This window comes from Brachyhypopomus gauderio, chromosome 20 (genome assembly GCF_052324685.1).
Source record: "Brachyhypopomus gauderio isolate BG-103 chromosome 20, BGAUD_0.2, whole genome shotgun sequence".
In the NCBI taxonomy this organism is placed as follows: Eukaryota; Metazoa; Chordata; class Actinopteri; order Gymnotiformes; family Hypopomidae; genus Brachyhypopomus; species Brachyhypopomus gauderio.
In genome coordinates, this window is record NC_135230.1 from 4,216,303 (window position 1) to 4,229,543 (window position 13,241).

Below are 13,241 nucleotides of genomic sequence, written 5' to 3' on the forward strand. Positions count from 1 at the left end.
GTGATAAATCGGTATGTACCCTCCACCCACGTATCATCCTGGTTTACACCTGACCTACGTGTTCTGAAGACTATGGACAGGTGTCTTGAGTGGTTATATTAGGAAATTGGTTTGCCTGTTCATCATCAGGCTTATATGTAGAGCTGAAACGATTCTTCGAGTAACTCGAGTAATTCGATTACAAAAATTACTCGAGGCAAATTCTTTGCCTCGAGACTTCGTTTAATTTATGTCACCATCTATTTTAAATGTTTCTACTGTCGTATCAATCCCGCTTTGTACTACTGCGCAGCTCCGGTATCATTGTTTTACACGGACTGTTATAACTGACGCACAGGTTTAAGGCGGCGTGATTTGTTTTGATGGAAATGGCAGAAAATGAAGATAGCGGTGTCCGTAAAAAGGCAAAAATGTCAAAAGTGTGGGACCATTTTTTCGTTATGGCCTACCATAACCATCCTCAATACTTCAGCACCTAAACCGAAAGCATCCGCACGTGAACTGCGCTTCTCCAAGCGGTTTAGGAGCCTCTCCAAGTTATGTTTATGATTATAACTGATATAAAGACTAGTGCTTGTTATAATGTACAGTAGTTATAATTATATATAGCACGTGTTATGAGTCGATAGTGACTAGACATAATAAGTAGCAAGACAGCAAATGATCTCACTCATGTAATTTATCATCTCTCCCTCCAAACACACACACACACACACACACACGGACATAATTTGGGGGGGGGGACATTTTTCAAAAGCCGGTTTTGGTCCCCCCCAGTTTTTACAGTTAAAACCAAATATTTAAATAGCGATGAAGCCATGTCCCCCCACTTTTTAACGGTTAAAAAACAAATATTTAAATAGCGACGAATCTAGCGCTAGGACCATGCAGAAAACGACCTCTCCGAGCTCCGCTCCGGTATGCCCCCCCCCCAAAAAAAAATTTTCGTTAAAAACACAAAAGTGGTGATTTTATCCGATTACTCGATTAATCGATGGAAAAATCGACAGAATACTCGATTTCAAAAATATTCGATAGTTGCAGCCCTACTTATATGCACCACTTGACCAAATATAAGGATGCCTTAAACTCAGCCTGTGCTCTATATTACATGACTGCTACAATTAACTCTTGTTCCGACCCCAAGTGACTATTTAAAATTGTAAAAAATCTGCGTCCCCCTTCGTCTCCTCTCGCTCCTACATCTGATCAATGTAACGGATTTCTTAATTTTTTCACTAACAAGGTTTCAGTTATCTATCAGGATCTGCTGAAGGACCAATCACTTAATTCTTCTTTCTCCACTTCCTCCCAGATGACTGTCTCGCCCACTCTGTCATTCTCCAATTTTTCTTTAGTTAACTCTGATCATATAATTAAACTTCTCACCAGTTTTAATTCCACTACTTGCATTCTTGATCCTATACCCATATTTCTGCTTAAACAGGGCATTTCTTCTCTATCCTCCTCTATCTGTCATCTTGTAAATTTTTCTCTTGTTTCTGGCCACATTCCATTAGATTTAAAGACATCTACCATCACTCCTGTTATCAAAAAACAGAATCTTGACAATACTGTTCAAAATATTTATCGCCCAATATCTAATCTTCCATTTCTCTCTAAGATCCTCGAACATGTGATGGCCTCCCAGCTACTTCTGTACATGTCTTCAAATGATCTCTTTGATAGCACTGAGACCACTCTCATCTATGCTTCACTTATCTAACTCCTTGAACTCACTGCTGCCATTGATACAGTTAATCATGCAATACTGTTCTCACAGCCCTGAGATCTTGGTTTTTCTGGTATCATTATTTATTGGTTCACTTCTTACCTTTCAGATAGACATCATTTCATATGCTTGGGTAACTGTAAATCAGACTTGGCTCCAGTTGCCCAGGGTGTTCCTCAGGGCTCTGTGTTAGGACCACTCCTCTTTACCAATTATATCCTACCTTTTGGTGAGTTGATACAGCATCATGGATTAATCTTCCATCTCTATGCTGACGACACTCAGCTTTATCTCAACTTTAAGCCTCATACCCCTTTCTCACCTCCATCCATCACCAAATGCATCTATGAACTCAGCCTGTGGCTGTGTGTACATTTTCCTTTATTAAATGCCCATAAGACCAAGTATCTTATCATTGGTAATAAGTCTGTGGCCCTTTGCCTTGTCAATACATCTCTTACTGTTGGTGGTATGCCTGTCAATTCATCCCCTGTTGCACGTAATCTTGGAGTTCTGTTTGATCAGATTCTTTCATTTGAACCTCATATACTTTCACTCACTAAGTCTGCCTTCCTCCAACTCCACAATATCTCCCACCTCCGTACATGTCTGTCTCCTAAATCTGCTGAAATCTTGGTACACACCCTTATCACTTCTAAACTAGATTACTGCATCTCTGTCCTCTATTGTCTCCCCTCTAAGTCTCTTCGGCCCCTTCATACTGTTCAGAATGCTGCTGCTCGTGTTCTGACCCAGTCAAGGAAATTCGATCATATAATGCTTGTCTTATAGCATGTTCATTGACTTATGATAAATCTTTGAATTCAAGTACAAAATTCTAGTACTTACTTATAAAGTGAGGTGTATTTCTTCTTTAGCAATGTTGTGATGAATGAAGAAGTCTCCTGTCTTAGTTGTCAATAATACGTTTTAGAAAAAGAACAGCATCTTATCAAGCACCATGGTCTTGCTTGAGAGAGGTCTCGGGCCAGTTGTGAATCTCCTCTCTCGATCGCTGCATCTTCACACATATTTATATGTAAGTTGTTCAAAGAGGTCTAGGGCCCCTGACATCTGCACAGCATGTCATACGTACTGAAAAACAAAAACGAGTAGGAGAGAAAGGGCCTCAAAATTTTAGTTACGGTAGAAACAGGATCAAGGGCCCACCAAACCTTTGACCCTTGGACTAGGGCCCCTTTTCACCTAAACCGAAAAACCACATTCTCCAACCTCTTTGTCCAGCTCAATTCACCATAAGAAGAAGATTAATGAATTTTAGACACTTACAGTTTAAACTTAATCACTACATAAAGTATTATAAAGACTCAGACACTACAAAAGCACTCTCTGTCTTGGCTCCCATATATCTGACTAACCTTTTGCACCACTATGTCTCTACTTGCCGGCTTCAGTCATCTGGCTCTGGTCTCCTAGTTGATCCCAGATTTAAGCTGTGAACTATGGGTGGTAGAGCTTTAAGTGTGACGGGCCGACACTCTGGAACTGTCTTCCCCTCTCTGTCCGTCTCTTACCATCTCTCAACACATTCAAGGCTCGATTAAAAACCCATTTATTCAATCAACATTTTCTCACATTTTCCTAAACTTAGGTCTGTTCTGTGGGATTACTGTTTTCTTTCTGTTTTTGTTGTTATTTTTATCTGTTTTGTTCTTGTCTTTGTTTTTTTGTAAGCCGCTATATACAGTAAGTGGAAATTATTACTATTATTATTATTATTATTATTAATTTAAACTCAAAGGGAGATCTTTAATAAAAGAACAGCGATAAAAAAAATATGGTTAAACAAACAAGGAACTGGACTACTAAGAAACAACCAGAAGACAAACAATGAGTATTTAAACAATACATTTTTGGGATTTACCAAAAAACATCAGACAGGGAAGGAGACGAACAGTAATCTAAACCATACACTAAGTAAAAAAACCCAACCATCCATCTATCTATCCATCCATCCATCCATCCATCCATCCATCCATCCAAAAGAAACCCAAAGTAACAAATACATAGGTAGGTAGGTAGGTAGGTAGGTAGGTAGGTAGGTAGGTAGGTAGATACTTAATTGATCCCAAAGGAAATTTAGCAGCCAGTAGCAGTTACACAATACAACAGAGTAGTACAGATCACAGTAATAAAACAAAGTATAAACAGTATAAACAAAACAGTAGTACTGGAAGTACATACCATCACAGTAATAAAATATAAAACTATAGAGATGCAAAAATGTAACCATAACTTAATCATCACATGTGCAATGTATGATTGCAATGTCCAGTAGTGCAAATGTACGGGATGTACTGTAAAGTGTCCAAGTGTCTGAGAGTGTGAATGTTCAGGACATACAGTAAAATGACCAGTGTCCAGAAGGGCAGATGTACCGTAAGGTTATAGTGCAGGTAGTGAATAAATAAATAAGCTGTTGTAAAACAGAAAAGACTCGTTCCTCATCTGTTCCCCTCCCTCTTCTGACTCCACTGGGAGGAGTTGAAGAGTCTAATGGCTCTCAGGACAAAGGATTTCCTGAGTCTGTCTGTAGAGCTGCTCTGTGACAGGAACCTGCCACTGAACTTGCTCCTTTGGTCCATAATGAAGGTGTGCAGTGGGTGACCATCATCTTCCATGATGGAGAGCAGTTTGTGCAGTGTTCTCCTCTCCGCCACCGTAACCACAGAGTCCAGCTCCACGCCAACTACAGACCCTGCACGCCCGACCAGCTTGTTCAGTCGCATCTCGTCCCTCTTTTTCATACTTCCTCCCCAGCACACCACAGCATAAAAGAGACAGCTGGACACCACAATCTGATAGAACATCTGCAGGACTTTCCTACAGATGTTGAAAGATCCCAGCCTCCTCAGAAAGTAGAGCCGGCTCTGCCCCTTTCTGTACAGGAAGTCCGTGTTGGTTGACCAGCCCAACCTATCATCCAGGTGTAGTCCGAGATACCTGTAGGTTTTAACCATCTCTATATCAACCCCCTCAATAGAGACAGGCTGTGTGGGTGGTTTGGTCCTGCGGAAGTCCACCACCATCTCCTTGGTCTCGGAGGTGTTTAGCAGCAGGTTGTTCCTATTGCACCTATTGTCTCCTAGTAGGAGGGGCTGAATGGTGTTGAAGGTGCTGGAAAAGTAAAAAAAAACATGACTCTCACTGCACTGCCCCCTGTCCAGGTGAGAGTGGGTCCGGTGGAGAAAGTACAGTATGGCATCCTCCACCCATACTTTTATCTGTAGGCAAACTGCAGGGGGTCCATTGCATGTTGAACCTTGGGTCTGAGCTGGTGTAGAAGCAGAATTTCCAGGGTCTTCATGACGTTTGATGTAAGAGCGACTGGCCTGAAGTCATTGAGCTCACTGGGGTGCGGTTTCTTTGGTACTGGAATTAGGCAAGTTGACTTCCACAGTGTGGGGACCCTCCCTAAGCGCAGACTCAGGTTGAAGATGTGCTGTAGGGTGGCCCCAAGCTCAGCAGCACAGGACTTCAGTAGTCTGGGACACACCTTAACTGGTCCAGCTGCCTTTCTATAGTGGAGTCTCCGCAGCTCACCTCTGACCTGTTCTGAAGTGAAGGTGAGTGGAGGGGGAGACAGGGGGGCTGCAGTGGTCTGCTGGGTGTGAAGAGGGGGAAGCGGGGGCTGTCCTGTCTGTGCTGTCTGCCAATGGGAGGCTTTGATAACCAAGCGTACACGTACAAAGAAAACACAAACACTAACCAAACTGACACTAAACACTATACAGTTGTGATCAAATTTATTCAACCCCCACTGAAATAAAGTGTTTTGGCCAGTTTGACATTGATTTTGATCATTTCAGTCATCTTATTTACAATTATATCAAAGAGGCACTTATAAATTAGACAAACATAACATAATATTTATGATGGAATAACCACAAATGTCTTTACTGTGCTCACATCATTATCAGTTTTATTCAACCCCCTAGTGACATTATTTTTTAGTACTTAGTACAACATCCTTTTCCAGTTATGACAGCTTTCAAGCGTGAAGCATAGCTTGACACAAGTGTCTTGCAGCGACCTATGGGTATCTTAGCCCATTCTTCATGGGCAAAAGCCTCCAGTTCAGTCACATTCTTAGGCTTGCGCACTGCAACTGCCTTCTTTAGGTCCCACCAGAGGTTCTCAATTGGATTTAAGTCTGGTGATTGCGATGGCCACTCTAGAATGTTCCAGCCTTTCATGTTCAACCATGCTCTAGTGGACTTGGATGTGTGCTTCGGATCATTGTCCTGTTGGAAGGTCCAACGTCTCCCAAGCCGCAGGTTTGTGACTGACTCCATCACATTTTCCTCCAAGATCTCCTGGTACTGAAGGGAATTCATGGTACCCTGCACACGTTGAAGCTTTCCTGTACCATTAGAAGCAAAACAGCCCCAAAGCATAATTGACCCCCCGCCATGCTTCACAGTAGGCAAGGTGTTCTTTTGTTCATAAGCCTGGTTCTTCCTTCTCCAAACATAGCGCTGGTCCATTGTCCCAAACAGTTCTAATTTAGTTTCATCTGACCACAGTACACTGTCCCAAAACCTTTGTGGCTTGTCCACATGACTTTTGGCATACTGCAGTCGACTTTTCTTGTTCTTTGGAGTCAGCAAGGGGGTGTGTCTGGGCGTTCTGGCATGGAGGTCTTCATTATGCAGTGCGCGCCTTATTGTCTGAGCTGAAACTTCAGTGCCCACATCTGACAGGTCTTTTTTCAGTTCCTTAGCAGTCACGCGGGGATTTTTCTCCACATTACGCTTCAGGTAGCGCACAGCAGTCGCGGTCAGGATCTTCTTTCTGCCACGACCAGGTAACGTTTCCACTGTGCCCTTTAACTTGAACTTGCGAATGATACTTCCGATAGTGTCTCTTGGAATATTTAACAACTTCGCAATCTTTTTATATCCATTGCCATTCTTGTGAAGAGCAATAACCTCTTCTCTTGTCTTCTGGGACCATTCTCTTGCCTTCACCATGCTTGGAAACACACCAGTAGATGTCTAGAAGGAGCTGAGTATCACAGTCCTTTTAAATCTGCCTAATTGGTGCTTATCATGCTTGATTGCTGCTCGTTGACATCCACAGATGTTTTCAATACCTGATGGAAAACACTGGAATGAACCTCTGTTCTTAGGAGTGGTAGTCGTAAAGGGGTTGAATAATTGTGTCAATGAAGAAATCACAAAAAGGCCATTTAATACTTTATGACAAAAAAAATTGATGCTATCTTAGTTGCATTTAGTTCTTTAACAAGTCCTTGTAAGATTTCATTATGAACACAATTACAAATGTGCACTGAATTCCATAAAACCCTTCGCAGCATTGGGGGTTGAATAAATTTGATCACAACTGTAAACTTGAGTAATACAACACGAGAGAATAATCCTGAAACATACAAATTAGGCCACGCATAACATCTCGAAGCGAAATCAGATTTCATACAGCGACCGCATATTTACAAAGGATGTAACATAACCATAAGAACACTTACTCCAAACCAGAAACAATGGAGATTAAGTACACAACATAATAAAAGACAAACACCAAACAACTGAACCAAAAAATGTGTGGCTAGATGCAAACAGAAAGATACCAAAATGAAAACAAGACCAGACATAGAGGCAGGACATAAAAAAACACTTGACATGGGGGGGGGGGGGGGGGGGGGTTGGGCTAGTCATGACAATATTTCTTAATGTAGTAATTTGAGGTCAGTACAACCCATTGATCTGGAGGTAAACTTCCTCCAACTTAATGAGGACAAAACAGAAGTTCTCCTTCTGGGCCCTAAGGCCTCAATACAGAAAATTCCAGATCTAATGCTTAATCTCGCAGACTACCCCATTACACCTGGCACAGTAGCCAAAAACCTAGGCGTCATACTCGACTCTGACCTATCATTTGATAAATACATAGATAATACTACTAGAATAGCTTTTTTACATCTCTGCAACATTGCTAAGTTAAGAAATGCATTATCACAGGATGATGCGGAAAAATTGGTGCACGCCTTTGTTAGCTCCAGATTAGACTACTGCAATGCACTACTGTCAGGATGTTCAAATAGGAATCTAAATAAACTTCAAATAGTTCAAAATGCCGCAGCCAGGGTTCTGACCAGAACTAGAAAATTTCAGCATATCAGTCCAGTCCTATCAGCCCTGCATTGGCTCCCAGTTAAATTCCGTATTGACTTTAAAATTATTTTATTAACTTATAAAGCATTGCACGGGCTTGCTCCTGAATACCTTCAGGAACTTATTTCCTATTACGAACCCCCACGTCCACTAAGATCACAGGTACGGTGACCAGCACGGTCTTTTATTAGTTCCAAAAATTAACAAGGTAACAGCAGGGGGAATAGCCTTTTCTTGTAAAGCCCCCCAGCTTTGGAATAATCTTCCTAAATGCGTCCGGGACTCTGACACAGTCACAATCTTTAAGTCTAGGTTGAAAACCCACTTATTTAGTTTAGCGTTTGATAATTAATATCCCCCCTTAGATAAAGGTACAGATCCAGGGGTTCACAGGCGAAGGGTTTTATGGTAGACTGGGACGCTGGTGCTGTCATCAGTGTTGTATAAAGTATTCGAGACCCATACTTGAGTAAAAGTACAAGTACTCTATCAAAAATTGACTTGAGTAGAAGTTGAAGTGTTCTTTAAAAACTTTACTTAAGTAGAAGTACAGAAGTATTCAGCATTTTTTGTACTTAAGTATTGCAAGTAGTTTAGTCTAAAATTTATTACTCAAGTACTGAAAGTAAAAAGTACAAGTATTGTGTTTTGAATTAATTAAAGAAAGCCGTCAAAGTTTGATTATCAATTGTTTTTATATATTACTTACAAAGATCACAAATACAAGTGTTCTGAATGTACTTTAAAAACTGGGGTTAACACTTAACCCGTACACAAAAAACAGATAGCTTATGTCCCGCTACGTCGTAGGTTTGACACAGAAGTACAAATTCGCCTTAATTTAGCTGAGAAAACAAGGTGTATTTTGGACGTAAAATCCGTCCGTCGGATTCTAAGGGTGAGCCTACTGCCCTGCGTTTACCCTCAATAAATGCCATACCATATAAAAACACTACACTATAAAAATGGACACATGATTAGTCAGCATGTCGCCTTTATTGCCAGCTAATGTTAAGTGAATTCTGCAGCACGCCATGAACATAATTAGGTTAGTTAGCTAAGATATTTAACCTAACTAGTGCTTGATGCGCTCTTCTGTTGTTACCAAACAAGTGCATGAATTCCACCTTGTAACTTTGCATGCACAAAAATCGAGAGTCGCACGACCTCGCGACGCAACCGCCCGCGTGGCCAACGCGCATTGGCGGATCCACCGCGATTGCGTCATTTTTGCCGCGCGGACCCTTGCGGCAGTCACGACGTGTCAAGTGATCCTAGATTACGAAGCTCAAGTGTTGAGTGAAGGCAGCAGCAGAGTAAATGAGACGCAACCGGAGCATGCGCAGTTTTCTCATAAGACAGCCTCATCGCTTGACCCGGTGACAGCGCCAGCTAACATGTTTATAATTGTAACTGTACAGCACGTAAAAAATGTATCGGAGTATAAGTATTAAACTGACGGAAAATATGTAGTGAAGTAAAAGTGGAAGTAGGAGAAAAAAATAATACTCCAGTAAAGTACAGATACAGCATTTTAGTACTTAAGTACAGTAGCGAAGTAGTTCTACTTCGTTACTATACAACTCTGGCTGTCATCCTGTCACTGCTCGTGGTCACTCAAGTTTGTTGACAGTGCAGTGGACGGATGCCATTGTCTCAGAATGCCCCCAAGCCTATGTTACCTTCTGGTTCTGCCTTATTTACCTAGGCTGTAATAATTTAACTTAATGCCGGAGTTGCTGCCACACTCCAGAAATGTTTATAATTTCACCTGTCCTGTATATGTCCTCATACAGAGCTAATTTTCCCTGTTTCATTTCTCCACATGGCTGCCCGCCTGCTTGAGGAATAATGAGATGAGGAGACCAGCGATCCATCCTGGGCCGGCCACCTCCTGCCGAACCGGATGCCTACATCATGATGGACATTATTACATCTTTCTCCTTTTCTTTCTCTTCTTTCTGTCTAAATTGTTCTGTCTAACACACCAAAACGCTAACACTGCCCTTGAATGAATGTAACTGCAGTGGCTAACTGTGGTTGACACAGTGGTGATCCATTTTGCCTTTCTAAAATGGCAAACTTACTGGGAGGAAACAATGGAATTAGAATTTTTATGTTCAGGTGGTCTACAATTTGAGTTTTAGTCGAAGCAATAGCTGGTGATGCATGAGTTGCATCTTTACCCTCGTTAGCTTATACCAAGATGAGTTGTACATGTGAGGGGCTCTGGGTTCATATACCAGCTACGAGTTGTACATGTGAGTAACCAAGACAACAATTGGTGACAAATGCCAACAAATGGTAACCAACTCCAAGTTATTTTATAAAAGATGGTTTTGGATGAAGATGGCCAACAGTACACATTAACAACTCTGAATAAATTACGATATTAAAGGCCACATTTCACTGCCATCTGCAGAGTAAAGTTGAGAACTGCCCAGAACAAGCCCTTGACTGCAGAGTTTGGGTTCAAAGGTCATATTCCTAAAGCTGACTGTTACGATGTTGCAATCATGGATGACAAATATCCTGCTATTAGTTGGTTTCTGTGCATGTTTTGAGCAAATATTCTGATCTGATCAAAATATTTGTGTGTGCATACAGTAAGAGGGTCTAAAGGTGTCCACATTTCATCCATGATGTTATCTTAAAGGAACTTCCCAAAGCAAACACAGTAGTTAGGAGGGGTCTGATTGTTGGTCAGGTTTAAAAGCGTAGGAGTGTGAACACTTGGGTGAGAGAAACACTAACAGATGAGTTACTTTTACCTTTAAAGTTCCTGAATTTGTTCTATGTAAGCTAGTATGACTCACAGGCAGCACCATTTATGACTTTAGCACATTCTTACTGAAACTCACAAGTTTGACTGTCACGGTACGGCGGGCCCCCTACCGGTCGCCTCCGTCTACAGCAGTACTGCCCGTGATCCGTCTCACCTGAGGGTCGTTTGTGTATATATGTCTTGTCTTTGTACCAGTTGACCGCTGGTCATTATATCTTTAATTAGGAGCATGTCACGGGTTTTTGGTTTGCGCATTTTCTCCATTAAACCATCCATTTTCCCTGACTTGGTGTGATCGCTTCCATTTTATTTTCACACCTGCCCGTCACAGAATGACCAGCCACTTTCGGAAGCCACCAGTCTCGTTTACTTTCTCTAGGTATCACCCTCAGTCTAATGGAGAGGTAGAATGGGTGAATCAGGAAATAGGGAGATTTTTAAGGCAATACTGTGTCTCTCAAACCGGCTGGAGCAAATACTTACCCTGGGCTGAATATGCCCTTAGTTCGCTCATGTATTCTTCCACCAAAATCACCCCCTTTCAATGTGTAAATGGCTATCAACCAGCTTTCTTTCCCTGGGATAATACGCAGTCGGACGTCCTGGCATTAGACGACTGGTTCAAAAACAGCGAGTAAACATGGGAGCGGGCCCACGTACACCTACGCCGTGCCCTGCATACTCGTAGGCTCCATGCTGACCGTCGCGGCCTGCCCACTCTGGTCTACCACCCAGGTCAGAGAGTGTGGTTGTCCACCCGTAACCTAAACCTGCGACAGAACAGCAAGAAGCTTAGCCTAAATACATTGGGCCCTTCAAGGTTTTGTGTCGAGTCAATGACGTGACCTATAAATTGCAGCTACCTCCTCAGTATCGCATTCATCCCACTTTTCATGTCTCACTGCTTAAGCCTGTGTTTTACAGTCCCATGTCTGCTGCCGCGCCGCTTATCAAGCCACCTGAGCCCCTGGAACTCGATGATCGCCCTGCCTACCTCATTCAGGACATCCTGGAGTCCTGTTGGCGTTGAGGTGGGCTTCAGTATCTCATTGAGTGGGAGGGCTATGGTCCCGAGGGGCAGGCGTGGGTCGCCGCACGGGATGTGTTGGACCCTACTCTCGTCGCTGAATTCCACACTGCGCATCCTAACTTCCCTGCTCCCAGGCGTCGTGGCTGCCCCCCGTGTAGCTGATCTGTTGCAGCTGGAGCCGCTCATCGGAGGGGGGGGGGGGGGGGTACTGTCAGGAATAGCACATGATCTCCATGCAAATGCGATTCACCTGTTACTCATCGCCCCTCCCCCTTCGCAACTATTTAAGCTTCCTCCTCTCTCTGCTGGGTTGCAAAGTATTGTTGCCATGCCACGCACCAAGCGTTCTTTCCGTGTTACTGTCTTTCTGTGTACCAATCTCTGCTCTCCTCCTAGACCTCGTTCCCTGCCTAGTCCCTCTGTACTTCCTGGCTTCTGTCTCACTGGCTTGACCCTGGGCTGTCCTGACTACATTTACAATACTCCTGCACAACACCCCCTGAATGGAGTAACTCGCTATTGTCCGCACTTGGATCCTTGTCTGCCTGATCAATACGTTACAATCTGTTCAAATTCGGTCACTTCTGAGATATGGTCTCTCCTGCTGATAGTGAGAAACTTGTCCATGCATTTATCACATCAAGGCTAGATTATTGTAATGCTGTTTTATCTGCTCTCTCAAAGAGCTCTATTTCTCTTAGCGAGTTCAGAACGCTGCTGCAATGGTATTGACTCACAGTGTCACATCACACAACCAACCTGACTCCAATACCCAGATTCCTCACTCTCCCCAGCCTGACCAGCCATAATAAGATAATCTTCACCGGATTATTGATTTCACCTGCGTATGTCCCTGTTATTTAAGCCCATTTCTAAATGTGCCGTATTTTGTCAAATGTGATTTTTACACCGCAATCGAAATTTGTCCTCCGCTTTTAACCCATCTGTGCAGTTAGAACACACACAAACACACACACTAGTGATTACTAGGGAGCGGTGGGCAGCCCTAGCCCGGCGCCCGGGGAGCAGTTGGGGTTAGGTGCCTTGCTCAAGGGCACCTCAGTCATGGCCTCAGGTCTGGGAATCGAACCCACGACCCTCCGGTCACAAGACCAGTTCCCTACCCCCAGGCCATGACTGCCCCTATATATATATATATATTATATATATTTGTAACACAAATAAATGAATGGTCATGGGCAAGAACAGCAATTTCAGTGTCTCCCTCTATTTTTTTATTATGTCCTTGGTCAACGAGACATTTTAGCTGAGTTATAAATGATTCAGCAGCAAAAAAAATCTCTTGAACAGAAGGAGCCTCAGTGAATCATGAACGTATGAAGACAGCTGGAGACTCTTGTTGCAAACGTCCCACTACAGATATACCAATAACCAGCAAGTTTAGGATGCATTTAGCACACACTAAGCCTTCACAGAGAGGCCTTTGCAAAACTGATATGCAGGGTACAGCCATCTGAGGGGGATCAGGCTAACAAACCCTGATGTAACAAACAGAGCTTGGCAGGTGGGACGCATATG